Source organism: Kogia breviceps, chromosome 9 (assembly GCF_026419965.1).
Source record: "Kogia breviceps isolate mKogBre1 chromosome 9, mKogBre1 haplotype 1, whole genome shotgun sequence".
Classification (NCBI taxonomy): domain Eukaryota; kingdom Metazoa; phylum Chordata; class Mammalia; order Artiodactyla; family Physeteridae; genus Kogia; species Kogia breviceps.
The window spans coordinates 5,823,206-5,838,481 of record NC_081318.1 but is presented as its reverse complement, the minus strand read 5'-3'; the positions used below and the strand labels follow the sequence as shown (position 1 = coordinate 5,838,481).

The following is a 15,276-nucleotide window of genomic DNA, read 5'->3' as shown; positions in this document are numbered from 1 at the left end:
AGACGGCCACGGAGTGTGCAGTAGTGAGGGTCACCACGAAGATCAGCGCCGGGGCCGGCTTCGGGAAGGAAGGAGCCTCGCGGAGTGAAGACTGAGACGGACAGGGGCCAGGAAGAAGCGGGCGGGAATCGGTGACCAAGGACCTGCAAGGAGGCTCTGGGGACAGGAATCGGCTGGAGCGAGAGGCCGTGCACTTCGACACGGTTGGTACGATCCTGGGGGCCTGTCTCACTCACACCCAGCTGATTACACCATAAGATCACTGTCAGGGGCTGAACGGTTCTCCCCCACCCCCAGAGAGATACGGTGAAGTCCTAACCTCCGGTACCTGTGAATGTGGCCTTTGGAAATAAGGTCTTTGCAGATGGAATCAAGCTGAGATTATACCGGAGTAGTTTGGGCTCTTAACCCTATGCGTAGTGTCCTTATAAGAGGAGAAACACACACACACACACACACACACACACACACACACACACACACACACACACACACACACACACAGAGGTGAAGGCCATGTGATGACAGAGGCAGAGATCAGAGGGATGCCTCTATGAGTCAAGGAACACCAAGCACTGCTGGCAACCGCCAGAAGTTAGAAGAATGGAGGAAGGTGATCAAAAGTTATCAAAAGTTCCAGTTATAAGGTAAGTAAGTACCAGGGATGTCACGTACAAAATGACGACCGTAGTCTCAACACTGCTGTATGATATACAGGACAGTTGTTAAGAGAGTAAAAGTCCTGAGCTCTCATCACAAGGAGAAAGGTTCTTTTCCGTTTTCTTTGCTTTTTATTGTTTCTATAGAGACGAGGGATGTTAGCCGACCCTCTGCGATCATTTCACAATACACGCAATTCAAAGCATCACACGCTGTATGCCTTGAACGTATACAGAGATGCGTATCAATTATTTCTCAACAAAACTGGAAGAAGGCAAAAAGAAGCTAGAAGAGGCAAGGAGGGATCCTATCCAGAGTCTCAGGGAGAGCGCGGCCCTGCTGACACCTTGGTTTCAGACCTCCAGCCTCCGGAGCCATGAGAGAAAAAGCTTCTGCCGTTTTATGCCACCCAGTTTGTGGTACTTTGTTACGGCAGCTCTAGGAAATGAGTACAATAATGTCGCCTGATATTGATTTTTTTTTCTAAGATCAGACTCTGGATTTGAGTCTGATCTCTCACATTTATAGGTCACCGAATAAAATTTTTATTTTAAATTGGTTACTTGAAAATATTTAATCACGCAAGCCAAAGCAAAGACATCAGTAGACACGGTCCAAGGGCCATCCTCTCGCTCCTTCCGACCCTGACAAAGACTGGTCCGCCTACGGGCCCCCAGCCTGGGGCTCCTTCTCTGTGCTGCTCTGTGCCACGTCCAGACTCCTCTCACCCCATCGCTGTGCATTCCATCCTCACCGCCCCGAGCGGCCGCCTAACTCACCCCATCTCCCTCCTGCTGACTCTGCGGCCCTAGGAGCCTCCCACCCCTGAACTCAGCACATTTTTTCTGTACTGAGCGCTACCAGGGAACAACGAGCTGTTTCACACCAAACCAAATGTAAAGTAAGGAACTCTCTCCCCGCTCCCCGGCCCTCCCCCCGGCCCCCAGCCCCATCATCGGCCCAGAGCCGTCCTGGGCGAGGGGCAGGTGCTTGGTCAATGCCGGCCCCCAACAGGCAGAGAAAGGGAAGGGGACAGGGCCAAGGCTCAAGCTCAGTTGGAACCTTCCCTCCCATATTTCCCAGGCAGAAACATGAGGAGAGTAACCAGGTAAAGGAGGGATGTCATTCTCCAGGGACCCCTTACCCCACGGAACCATGCCACGTGGGGATGCCTGCCCCCCGGGGCCCCAGGCTGACCTGGGAGGAGCTCCAGGTGAAAGCAGGAGGTAGAATGCTGTCACCACGGTCTTGAAGGTCTCCAGACTTACGATCTGAAAGGCCTCTAAGAGCAGAGGCCCCTAAGTTTCCAAAACTTTTTGGAAAAATGTGTACCCCAAAGGTCTTGAGAAGCAAGGCCCGTTTGGAGATGGGGCTGGGGGAGTGAGGAGAGGAGGACGGAGACGGGGGACCCCCGAGCAGCTGGAGATCTGATGGCCCAGCAGCTCTGCAGGGGGAGATGCAGGCGCTCTGGCAGGCAGGCCAGGCTGTGGGTGATACCCATGGAGCAGGACTGAGGCCACAGGCCAGGCTGGGGCGGGCCCGAGCCTCTCAGGGGGCTGCGCCCGATGGGAGAAGGAAGCCCTCGGGCTGCTCTGCTTGTGGACGGGCCCCTCGCGGGCCTCAGGCCCCAGGGGCGGTGGCGTGGCCTTCACTGGCTCCCGTGACAGCCCGCCCACGCAGGCACCACGGTGCAGTGGGAAATGGCCTGGTCCCTGCTCCCAGCTCTCGCCTGGGCCACTGGACACAGAGGCCCTTCCTGTGCTTTCTTTGGGGTGTTCCCTGCATTCGGGGTTTGTGCTGGAGACCGAACAGAGGGGGAAAGAGAGCAGGACTGGGCGGGGGCCTTTTAGGCTCAAAAGCCTGTGCCACTGACCGCATCCTGACAACCCACAGGGACCCCTCAGGCCGAGCCCCTCGGGGGCCTGAGTTCTTCACATAAAGGACAAGCAGCCCCAGTGATCTCCGGCACCCTTGGCCAGCAGCAAGAAGCACCAGGGGGGACCCCACTCTGTCTCGCGGGGCTCAGTCTAGACCCGCCCCCATCTGGCGGCGACCCCGCTCCAGGCCCGCGGGGGGATTTTCCGAGGCCAGGAGAAATCAGTGCCGCGGAGGGGTCATTTCGGCAGCATCTCTCACGACTACAAACACGAGTTCCTCCCCAGCCATTCTGCCACCGGGCCTTCGGGCCGCGGACGTATTTGTGTCAGCACTAACCAGCCGGTGTCCGGGGCCATCCACCTCCCCGCTGCTTCAAAGCAGAGCCTGAGCCACACGCGCTCATCAGCAGGAAGAGGCTACATAAACCACCGCACGTCCACAGCCTTCTTCCCTAGGGAACACGGCAAGCTCCGCTGTCCTCCTCGTCCCCCAGACGGAGGGGTAGGTGAGGAGAGCAAACCGCAGAGCCGTCTGCATAGACGGATCCGTTGAGAGTTTCACAGACGGGCAAGAACCGGTACCCCTGCATCCCACTGTCTGCACTTGCCCAGTGTCTGGGAGGGACGGCTGGATGCAGAGGACGTGCCCTAGACACACACAGCCTCGGGGAGCTGCCCAGGAGAAGATGCCGGCCTTTCCAGCCGGTGGTGGGAACGGTCTGTTTCTGGTGGAACCAAACGGAACTCCACAGCCCTCAAGGAAGCTCCTCTCATGGAATTCTTTCCAAGTTCAAGAGGTGCATCCACCTTTCCACCTGGCCTCCTGCGTCCTCTCTCCTCCCTTCCCAGAGCAGGTGATTCCTGCTGGGAAACAGGATGATACCCTGAACTATGGGGCGGGGTGGTGGTGGTGGTGGTGGAGGAGGGGACAGGTAAAATGCTGTGTGGATTAGGAATGGGTGTAGCTTCGGGTCTGGGGCAAGAACTCCCCTAGAACCAAAACCTCGTCCCCTCTTTGCACTGAAACCGGAAACATCTCTAAGAGGGTGGAGTCTTACGATACCATCTTAACTGGTTACAAAATGCTGGGACACACTCTCGCTCTGTTTGCTCCTAGCAGCTCCCACCCCCACCACCCCCGAGAGAGAAAGGGGGCAGGTTTATGACCCCACCTCACAGGTGAAGAAACCGGGGCTTAGAAAAATTACGGATCCATTCACTTTAGCGAGTGAATGTCAGAGATCGCAGCCGGGTCCAAGTTCTAGACTGTCTTTGCCGTGATTAAACTGGAACATCGCCCAGAGCTAGAACACAAAGACTCAGACTCACACTTTGGGTGCGCGAATCACCCTTCCAGAAAGTGTGGTTTCACAGGCCAGGAGGAGGGAAGCGTGGGTGCCTGGAGGGACGTTGGTGTTGCTGAAGGACGGGAGGGGATGCAGGAGGGAGGGGGGGGGGGCTCCCTGCGGTGGCGGGGCAGCGTTGGCGGGGCGAGGATGGGTGCCTTCAAAGATGTTTTCTCTTCCGTGCCAGCCAGAAACAGTAGAGACATTTTCCCCAGAGAGATGCACACACTTACGCCACTTTAGCAGTGGGGGGGAAACTGTCTTATGAAAGGAAAGGGGGCCAGGTAAGCACGATATACCTAAATCTTTTTTTCTTTTTTTGAATATTGGTGTCGCAATAAAGGGAAAAATGGGGTAATGCTGACACAATCCTCCATTAGTTTTGACCTACTTTTTTGTCTGTTTGTTTATTTATTTATATTTTTGGCTGCGTTGGGTCTTCATTGCTGCACACGGGCTTTCTCTAGTTGCGGCGAGCGGGGGCTACTCTTCGTTGCGGTGCACGGGCTTTCTCATTGCGGTGGCTTCCCTTGTTGTGGAGCACGGGCTCTAGGCACGCAGGCTTCAGTAGTTGTGGCACACGGGCTCAGTAGTTGTGGCACACAGGCTTAGCTGCTCTGCGGCATGTGGGATCTTGCCGGACCAGGGCTTGAACCCATGTCCCCTGCGTGGGCAGGTGGATTCTTAACCACTGCGCCACCAGGGAAGTCCCCCCATTCCTTTTAAAGAGACCAATTTCTTTCTTTTTGTTTTTGTTTTATTGCTTTTGTTTTTTGACTTAAAACAGCAATAAATGTTTATTAATTCACGCAGTTTCAGTGTGTCAGGAATTTGGGAGCAGCTTAGTTGGATGGTTTGGGGTTGGAGTCTTTCATGAGGCTGCAGTCAAGGCTCCAGTCCCAATTCATTTCCTAATTGTAGGATAAACTGCCAAACTCAGTCTCTCAGGAGAACCATATGTCCGACTGGCCAGCTGCTATGGGCCAGGTCAAGATGCAGCAGACAAGTCCTATCTTCCAGTCTGGCTGGAGGAAATGCGACAAAAGCAAAACCAGCATCAACACCACCAGCAGCACTCAATGGGCACCAAGGGTGAAATGCCTGTAAGGCCAAAACCGGGGGCGCTCGGAGAAGGGGCCGGAGGGGCGGGAACGTCCCACGGACACACCCTGAAGAGCTGGGCCTCAACTCCGGAGGATGAAAAGGGTCTACCTCTGATTAAGACAACTTTCCCATGGGCCTAGACAGCACGGAGCTGTGGCAACAAAACCAAGAAGGACAGACAGGCCCCCCCGCCCTGTTCTTCCGAGAAGGCCCTCCCTCCTTCCCCTGCTCCTTGAGGTCTGTGTTAGCGCTGCCGTCCGCCTCTGAGAGGGAACAATGCCTCCGAGTCTCCCGAGGCTGCAGCCAGGGCCCGTGAATAGGCTCAGTGAGTGAACAGAAACGACTCCTGGCAGCCACACCAGACACCAGGCCAGTGGCTCCAGACACCAGGGAGCCATGAGCTGGTGACTTCACAGGGCCAGGCTGTGCTGGCGTGAGATACGTCTGGAGAGAAGGGGAGGAAGGGGGATAGCGGTGCCACTGGAAGAAAGCAAACAGAGGCGGCGGAGGGGTGCAGAGGAGAGGCCTGCATTCCAGGAGCCTCCAGATCCAGGCCTGGTCTCACCACTACCTAGCCAACCCCGTTTGGTAAAAATAAACCGGGTAGACAAGATGGCCGCGAGGTGTGCACCTGCGCGCGCTCCCCCCTCCCTCCCCCCTTCCTTGGGCGGCACCAGCCTTTTTCCTGCACGTCAGCACTTGGCTAACAAGGCTAACGAGGCTGCGTCTGAAATACCAAGGAAGAAAAACCGAAATGAAAAAATTCGTTTTCCAAGCACCTAAACCCAAGAACTGCTGTTTCTCGTAACAGCGGTTTAAACAGAGATGCTAACAGCAAGTGGAGTTGTCGCCTCTGCGGGGCTGCAGCCGCGCCCCTCAAAGTGAATTTGGAGGTTCTACACACTTGGTAGCCAGTACCTGCTGGGACCAGATGCTGTGGCCACTCGTTCCCCAGGTGCCCCCCTCCCGATCCCTGCAGACCAAGACGTGGGCTCCCGGCACCGTGCCCGGGCCCCCTCGATCCAGATCGTGAAGGTGGAGGAGATCGCAGCCAGATCACTGCCACCGACCAGCATTCAAGCAGATCCGCGAGTCCAAGATCAAATGTCCTCTGCCTCACCGGGTCCTCCGTCGCCAGCACAAGCCACGCTTCACCACCAAGAGGCCCAACACCTTCTTTTAGATGCAGGGCCTCCCTGTCCCCAGGCCTGCCCAAATAAAACTCACTGGAAAAACCCGGTGCTCAGGAAAAAAAAAGAAAAAGAAAAAAAATTTCATTTTGTTCCTGATCTTAAACATCCTTGCTGACCATTGTTCCAAGAGCACGGAGTGAGAAGAACAAATTTTCAATTTACACTGGATGGGGGTTTGCTTACGTGCGGCTTTTAAAACAACTAACTGGGCTTCCCTGGGGGCGCAGTGGTTGAGAGTCCGCCTGCCGATGCAGGGGACGCGGGTTCGTGCCCCGGTCCGGGAGGATCCCACGTGCCGCGGAGCTGCTGGGCCCGTGAGCCGTGGCCGCTGAGCCTGAGCGTCTGGAGCCTGTGCTCCGCGACAGGAGAGGCCACAGCAGTGAGAGGCCCGCGTACTGCAAAAAAAAAAACACCAAGCAAAACAAAACTAACTACGCATCACAGAGATGGGGGTGGGTATTGTTCCTAACTCTGGAGGGATGGCGACAAGGCTCATGGGAGGATGGTGATACAGACAGCGTGTGTCAAAGTAAATGCCCCAGCCAGGGAGAGGCAGGGCCCCCTGCTGCTAAGGGACCATGCCACAGAGAGGGGCATCAGGAGGGACAGAAGGCCCCGGGCAGCAAGAGAAAGACAAGCAGGGTGTGCGCATGCTGGGGTCCGGTCTGCCCTGTGGAGAGGGGTCCTCGTGCAAAGGTGCACCGCTGGCGTCCGTCAGACACGAGCGTGTTCCCCACCCCGGGCTGATGTCGATGAGACCAGAGGTGCAGGGGCAGTTCCCCAGGGCTGGTCAGCAGATGCCATTCTAGGGTCACAACAAACACCCTGGAGCCTCACTGGCCTCCGTCCAAGCGTCCCTTCCTCAGGCCCGGAGAGGATGGGGCGAGGACAGGAGCGGCTGGCCTGAGCCAGGCCCTGTCCGGCAGGAGGGTCTGCAACGCTCCAGACACGCCGTCCCGGTACAGGTGGAGGCACCCGTGGATGGGCCCCTGTGCCTCTTTGTGAATTCCCAGGCCACAGGCTCACCACCGTGTCCACCAAGCACGGCGAAGGATGCGCGATGGGGCTGCCACTGACTCAGCAGGGCGGGACAGCCAAGGAGGTGGGGGGGGGGATAACCTGAGGTGGAAACTCTGGAAGGAAAGGAAATCTCCGCCTCGCTCCTCCCTGCGGTGTCTTTCAGGGTAACCTACGGGAGCCTGGGAAATACAAAGGCAGTGTGAGTTCTGTGTCTAAACAGGAAGCTGCGTCATCAGGAAATCTGGGCCCAAACCTGAGACCCTGGTGAATCCTGGGCACAGGCTTGACCTGAGGTCTGAGGCTCGATGGTAGATTTCTAGGTCCTTCTTGATTTTTTTTTTTTTTTTTAAATGTGTGTCGGGGGCGGGGGAAGCTTCGCGACATTGGACTTGGCAATGATTTCTTTTTTTAATTATTATTTTATTTTATTTATTTATTTTTGGCTGTGTTGGGTCTTCGTTTCTGCGCGAGGGCTTTCTCTAGTTGCGGCAAGCGGGGGCCACTCTGCATCGCGGTGCGCGGGCCTCTCACTATCGCGGCCTCTCTTGTTGCGGAGCACGGGCTCCGGACGCGCAGGCTCAGTAGTTGTGGCTCACTGGCCCAGTTGCTCCACGGCATGTGGGATCTTCCCAGACCAGGGCTCGAACCCGTGTCCCCTGCATTGGCAGGCAGATTCTCAAGCACTGCGCCACCAGGGAAGCCCGTCCTTCTTGATTTTAAGGAACCACCCATGTCCGGTGGCAGCTGGACTTTCCGGGGCTTGAACTCTACTCGAGGGGAAACCAGACTTCTCCGGCCTCCGGGGGCTGGGGTCTCCCTGGGTGCCAACAGAAGCGGGCACTCTCCTTTGCTCAGGAGGACGGTTGGACCGCCCAGCCCGGGCACAGCTCGTGTGTGGCCTGGGTCTGTCCCAGCCCGGTGGTGGTCTGCTCCGAGGCTCTGGGCAGAGTATCCCTGAAGAGTCCCCGTAACTTTTCCACTGAACTTTGGAGAACTTTCTGCCTCCGTTTCCCTTGGTCTGGGCAGTCCCCCATCTCCATCCCTGGAGCCTCACCCAACACGCTGGGCAGGACGTCTGAGTCACCCGGTCAGCTGAGAGGCTCTGGGCCCACGGTTCTCAAACCCGGCTGAGCAGGGTCACCGGGCAGCTCGGAGGATACGAAGTCTCAGGTCCTAAGGATTCTGTTGAGTGGGTCTGAGGCAGAGCCTGGGAATCTGCATTTCTGAAGTTCCCCAGGTGATACAGGTTGCCAGACAAGTTTGGAACCATTCATTCAATCCAACCTCCTCATTTTACAGATAAGAGACTTCTAAAGTAACTCTAGTTCCCATTCTTCGTGGCCCGTGGAATGAGGCCTCAGCCCTCTCTCTCTCTCACAGCTCCCTTCTTTGAGAGCAAATTCTCTTCTTTCTGAGTTCCAAGCCCCCTGCCTGGCCTCTGATGGAAACTACTCTTCCTGAAGCCCTTGACCGTCTCACGCAGAGACTCCCTTGAGTTACGTCTCGTCCCAAGGGCCCCCGCTCCTTTCTAGCTGGCTGCTTTGAGACCTAGCCCCAAATGCTCCAGAATCACCCATTTCTGAAAAGATGCTCTCCTGGTGTCCTCTCTACCCCGTCCACTCCACCAGGGCCCCTCTCTCAGGGGTAGAGTTTTGGGACTCTTCTCCAGAAACGGGCTTGGATAACTTTACACCCAATGGCTTTGGCTCTGGCCATACGTGAGCTTACCCTCAATTCATATATTAATTTGGAATAAGGTTTGGGGCTGCATGTTTTGCTTATAGACTCTAAGAGTCTGTTTTACAATCTTTTATCATTGAAACTATCCAAAATCTGTTGGAGATGGAAGTCATTTTGGAGTCAGTCAAAGCATGGTGGTAACGTGGTAGGTGAAAAATTCTTTCTTCTAAGAAAACAAACTCTTTTAGGACATTTTCTAAGGTTCTTATTCTCCTAGAAGGAACGCCGGAAAAGCTGCAGTTTTACAGGGCTTTGTATACCCAACAGCATTCTGGACCTAGTTGTTAAGTAGTTGGCTCTAGCGTGTGGATTTTTGCATGGGTAAACCGGCAAAAGGAAACGAAACAGAAACAGTGGTCGGCGGAATGTCGAGGGCATTCACAGGGGTAACTTCGGATCAGTTCCAGCAGTCTGGTCCAGCCTCTTGTCTGTCTGGCCTTTGGAAGAGCTGTGCCCTTTTCATGCTCCTCTGGAGGCCTGAGTTCTGCTTCGTGGCCCCCAAATGTAACCCTAGCTACTTCACTACAGCAAAAGATAAGAGCATATGTGCCTTTTGATGTGGAACCTCAAAGGCACTCCTCTGCAAAGGGACGAGAAAAAAAACACACGCACACCCCTCAGTGGCTTTGTAAGAGGGAGAGATTCTAGAACAATCGGTTCCCATATAAAGCAGTTTCTAAAAGACAATTTGCTAAGGATTCGACAATGTAAGGGAAATAGCTACGCCAGTGCCCTCCGATGCTGGTCTCCGTGGAATCACAAAAGTAAGAGGCATCCTCTGGTGTCACCCAGGTTAATTCAGCCGAATGTGACAGAGTCAGGGTGGCTCCCACCAAGTGAATCGGAGCGGTGGAAACGGTGGTGGGTGACCTTAGGAGACAAATGTTCCGTGATCTCATTTTACAGTGGAGGAAACGCAGGCCCCGGGAGGTGATGTGTCAGGGCCATGGGCGACAGCTAGGACGGAAGCTGGACCACGCACGGCAATGACACGGGTCTTCAGACCCCCAGGCGGGCACCTGCCCTGAGCTCTGAGAGGGTTCAGACTCGGATTCACCAGCGTGAGTGTCAGGGCAGGAGGCCATCTGTGTAGGTGAGAGGAAAGAGCGCATGTTCCCACGGGGGTACGGCGGGTGCATGGGCTCAGAGCCGGGAGGGTGGCATTCGGGGTACCCACACCATTGCATGCAGGCTCCTCTCCCCGTGCCCGCCAGCCACCCCAAATGTGCCCACAGGCTGCACAGGGTGGAGGGGGTAGTGGCCAGCCCCGACTCAGACATGCTGGGTTTGGGAGAGGGGGAGGAGAGTCTGTCCTCGGTCGGGGTGGTGACCGTCATTTTCCGAGAGCACGTAAGGGAAGGACACTAACTCAGCAGGAGGCCACGGAGTTTCATACTCGCTGGCTGGTGCCGAGGTGCCCGGGGGCAGGGGACAGGCTTTCTGACACTGGCCACAGGTGGGGCCCGAATATGTCTGGGCGGGAGCCCTCCTCGTGCCCTGCACTGCTCAGATGTGCCCTTAGGTCAGGACTAGCTGCTATGCAAGTTCAGACAAGTCTCTCTGACCTTGATCTCTCTGAGATGCCTGTTTATAACACAGCACCGTCCAGGCAAACTGTCCTGGCAAAGCCAGCCCGCCGGTACTCGCTGTGATGTGAATCGGTGGATCTGGTTTGAGGGTACGCTTGGAATTGGCCCTGCTGAGACGGGACTGCAGTTCCGCACAGGGAGAGGCAAGACCGGGCCTCTTCAAGAGTCAGCGGAGCCTCTGCCTGGAAACGCCCCCGTGCTGACCAGGGGCTCTGCGCCGGGCCTCCCCTCCCTGCGCCTGGGACACCAACCCTCCGCGGCTCTCCCTGCTCCGTCTCCAGCCCCTCTTGGAATTCCTCTCTGTTCACTCCCCGTCACCTGTTTATGATTCCAGCTGACGGGGAAACCTGCCACTCGGAAGCTCCCAGGGAGGACTTTTAAAAATCTGAAATGGTACCTTGAGTTATTCCTACACTGTCTGCAACTCGCGTGCTGGAACCACTCGGAACCCGTGATGCTATAGCTCCCCTGGCGCGGACCGCGGGCGCCCCCGGCTCATGGAGCGCGGTCCCTCCCGCCGTGCTCGGCGGCCCCCCTTAGGGTGGCTTCTGGGCTGTTTAGCCGCACCACTTCTCCATGCTGGACTCAGTATGGGGGAGGAGGGGCCGTGGGGACCTAGGAGGAGCTCCGAGCCCCCGTCCCCTCCCCGAGGGGTGTGCGGTCACTTCCGGACGTGCAGCCCCCGAGGCGTCTGGAACGCACCTCCCTACCAGGCCGTTTGCAAACCACCCCTTTGGAAAGCCCTGTTCTGCCCAGCAGGCGGAGGAGGCTGAGGCCCGGAGCCGGGGAGCCGGCTGGCGGGTGAGTGTGATGCCAGCTGTGGCCTCCCGCTGGGCGCCCAGCAGGCCAGGTGGCTTCCGGCCAGAGCTGGCATCCCTCCCCTCCCCTCCCCTCCCCTCCACGGGGCGCTGGCGGCGGCCGCTGCCACGGGACTCCGACGAGGGCTCTCCTATGGCTCTGTTGACTCAACACACCACCTGACACCACCCGCCAGGCCTTCTGGGTGTAAGCAGTCAGTGACATGGGTGGCGGGTATGTGTGAGACCGGGGTGGCCTCCAGCAGGGCGGGCATCCAGGCCGAGCCTCTGCCACCGGTGCTGTTCCTCTGGGGCGGGTCTGAGCTCCAAGCTCTCCTCATCCTCCTCACGGAGAGAGGGGCGGAGAGCACCCCCCAACCCCCAGGGTTGAATGGGTAGACTCTCCACGGAGGACCAAGAGGGGAGGAAAGAAAGCTGCTGACAGAAGGGAAGCAAGCATCTCAGGAGGGAAACACACGTCCTGGCCGCGTCCTTCTAAAGACAACCCAGAACCTCCAACAACAGCAACGCAAGAACAGCTCCGGGAGTTCAGGACCTTGTAAAAGATCACAGCATCTTTCCTGCACTTTCCCTGGTAACAACTCCACCAGAGGGAACTGGACAAGGGACCGTCTTTCCGGGGAGCCTAGAATTCCTCACCCTCCCGAGGCCGACCTACAATAACCACCACCATCAGCGCTTGTTTCACGGACGGCGAGAAGGCAGCCCCTACGTGCAGGTCCCCTTCCGAGTACCTCACCTGCTCGATCGATCTCTTTGATGCCCCGGGCTCCCCTCTTCTCCAGCTCATTTTTACCTGAAAGGCGCCATCCCCGTGAATCGTGGACAACGAGATCAAGGCTGGCGGGAGAGCAGTCACTGCGCACGCCACGAGGAGGGGGCCGCAGAGGGCGCAGGGCCGCCTCCCCGGCCTCAGTGGTACCCAGTTAGCACGCTCTGCCTCCAAGTCACCTTCTCCCTGGCTTTCTAGAATCGGTGTGTGAGAACTGAGGTCCACATGCTGTGCTTGGGGAAGCGGGTTTTCCCCCCCTGATCTTCTGATTCAGTCCACAGCTTCAGCATCTACTGCTGGCTAAGTTCCTCTTTTGTAAAGCCTCCAGCTGGTTTCTGGAGTTTTTTATTCTTCCTTTTTATGTAGCGTGCACCTTCTGACATTATCAAGTTACAGGATGCTGTAGTTACGTCTTCACAGACCTCGTCTCCTTCACCGAGTGCGAGCGGGAGTGAGTCGTCTTATCACCGTGCCCCCTGCAGGCACGGAGCCTGGCGCGCAGACCCGCCTCAGTAAATATTTGCAGGACTTACGCGGCACCCGCTTTGTTCAACCAACTGCTCAACAAAAGCACAGTCCATAAAAGAACAAATGAGGGCTTCCCTGGTGGCGCAGTGGTTGAGAGCCCGCCTGCCGATGCAGGGGACGCGGGTTCGCGCCCCGGTCCGGGAAGATCCCACGTGCCGCGGAGCGGCTGGGCCCGTGAGCCGTGGCCGCTGAGCCTGCGCGTCCGGAGCCTGTGCTCCGCAACGGGAGGGGCCGCAACAGTGAGATGCCCGCATACCGCAGAAAGAAAGAACAAATGAATAAATCGGATTCATCAAAATTTAAAACTTAAGCTCTTTTTTTTTTTTTTTTTTTTTTTTTTTTTTTTTGCGGTACGCGGGCCTCTCACTGTTGTGGCCTCTCCCATTGCGGAGCACAGGCTCCGGACGCGCAGGCCTAGTGGCCATGGCTCACGGGCTTAGTTGCTCCACGGCATGTGGGATCTTCCCGGACCAGGGCACGAACCCGTGTCTCCTGCATCGGCAGGCGGATTCTCAACCACTGCGCCACCAGGGAAGCCCTAAAACTTAAGCTCTTTAAAAGATACTGTTAAAGAAAGGAAATAACAGGGAGAAAAATAGTTGCAAAACACATATGTGATAAAGGACTTGTATCCGGAATATATAAACAACTCTCAAAACTCCGTAATAAGAGAACAAATAATTCAATTAAAAAGAAAAGTGGACAGAAGATTAAATAGATACTTCACCAAAGAGGATATACAGATGGCAGGCACACTGAAAGATACTCAACATCATTAATCATCAGGAATCTGCACATTAAAACTCCAATGAGCTACCCCTACAAACCTCTTAGACTAGCTGAAAATGTTTTAAAAAACGGACCATACTTAGTGCTAGGGAGGATGTGAAGTAACGGGAACTCTCATACATTGCTGGTGGGAATGCAAATTGGTGCAGCCAGTTTGGGAAGTAGTTTGACAGTTTCCTATGAAGTTAAACATACATTTACCATATAACCCGGCAACACCACTCATAAGAGAAATGAAAACTTTTATTCACACAAAAGCCTGATGCAAACGTTTATAGTGGCTTTATTCATAGTTCGAAAATAGAAACCACCCGAATGTCCTTCAACTGGTGAATTAATAAACAAACTGGTACCTCCATACCATGGAACACTACTCAGTAATAACGAGAAAGAACCACTGATACGTGCAACACCGTGATTCACAGATGCACTTTGCTAACTGAAAGAAGCCAGACCCCAAAGGCTACATACTGGATTTTTTCATTTATATGACATTCTGGAAAAAGCAAAATTATAGGGTAGGGAAAAATGATAGGCTCCCGGGGGTTGAGAATGGAGGAGGGGAGAAGTTGACTGTAAAGGGGCCTGAGGGAATATTTGGGGGTGATGGAATTGTTCCCTGTCTTGATGGTGGTGGTGATTATATAATTATATATGTTTCTCAAAACTCACAGAGCTGTACACTAAAAAGGGTGAATTTTACCGTGTGTAAACTCTACATCCATAAACCCGATCGTTCGTGGAAGTTCTCTAACATGAGTTTGACGGGCTGTCTGTGTGGTCCAGGCTAATGGGGCGGGGGGCACCTGGTACCAACTCCTGTGGGTCTTAAAGGATGAAGGGTGGGCTCTGAGCGGTAGTCCTAAGCTTTCCAACAGAAGTACCACCTTGGCCCAAGACCTGCTCCATTAAAAATAGCAGCTGGAAACCCCTCCCCCCTCTGGCCTGAAGGTCATCTCAGGAGACAGGCTGGAGCCACCGCTGCTGAGCAGGGGAAAGAGTGAGGTGTTGGCTCTGGAGCACCCTGCATGCCAGCCTGTGCCCTCCAGGCTGCCGGGAAGGCAGGGCAGTGGGCGAGGACTGGAAGGTCAGAGCCAGCAGGAGAGGCAGGCCTCACATTCCATGCCTCGTCCAGGGCAGCACTGTGGCCCCAACAAGTGACATCTTCTTCGCGGGGCTCCCGGTAGGACTGAGCTCCCAGAAAAGCCCACGGCCAGTGCAGGAGGCCCCGGGGCTCTTCTCCTAGGGCCACACGGGGGTTCCAGAGCAAAGACGCAAGGGCGAGGCCCTCGCCAGGTGGCTGCTGGCCCAGAGCAGCTTCTGCAGAAGTGAAAACGCCCACCTCTCCTCCCAGGCTCCCGTCTCTCCCGTGAGCCCCCCTTTGCCTGCTCTGTGCACACAGCCCTTCCAGGTCTGCAGAGGGTCCCATGCACCTGCACATCTTCAGGGCTTACCTCACTATTTCTTTCTGCTTCTAAAAATTGTGGTTTTGTTTTGTTTAGAAACCTGCATGCCGAGTACATGCATGCTTATGAACAGCTGACAAATACGTTAGTAGAGCTTTCTGAAAAAGATAATTTGTTGATCAGAACTCTCTAACCTTTTTTAAAGTTATTTTTAATTGTGGTAAAATACACAGAACATAAAATCTACCATCTGAACCCTTTTTAAGTGTTCAGTTCGGTGGCATTAAATACATTCAAATTGTTGTGGAACCATCACCACCACCATCCAGGCTCATAACCTTTTTTTTTTTTTTTTTTAATTGGCTGCACCCCAACGGCATGTGGGACCTTAGTTCCCCGACCAGAGATCGAACCTGCGCCCCCTGCAGTGGGAG

General features: G+C 55.4%; 1 protein-coding gene and 1 non-coding gene across 17 annotated transcripts in view; one reads left to right on the top strand and one right to left on the bottom strand.

Moving 5' to 3' along the window:
- PRKAG2 (protein kinase AMP-activated non-catalytic subunit gamma 2) overlaps window positions 1–15,276 on the bottom strand; it is a 290,170-nt gene that overhangs the window by 111,679 nt on the left and 163,215 nt on the right. The gene's annotated exons all lie outside the window — the stretch shown is intronic.
- On the top strand, window positions 5,760–5,891 carry LOC131763091 (small nucleolar RNA SNORA68). The gene has a single exon (XR_009337492.1). It is a non-coding gene; the product is annotated as a small nucleolar RNA SNORA68 (small nucleolar RNA).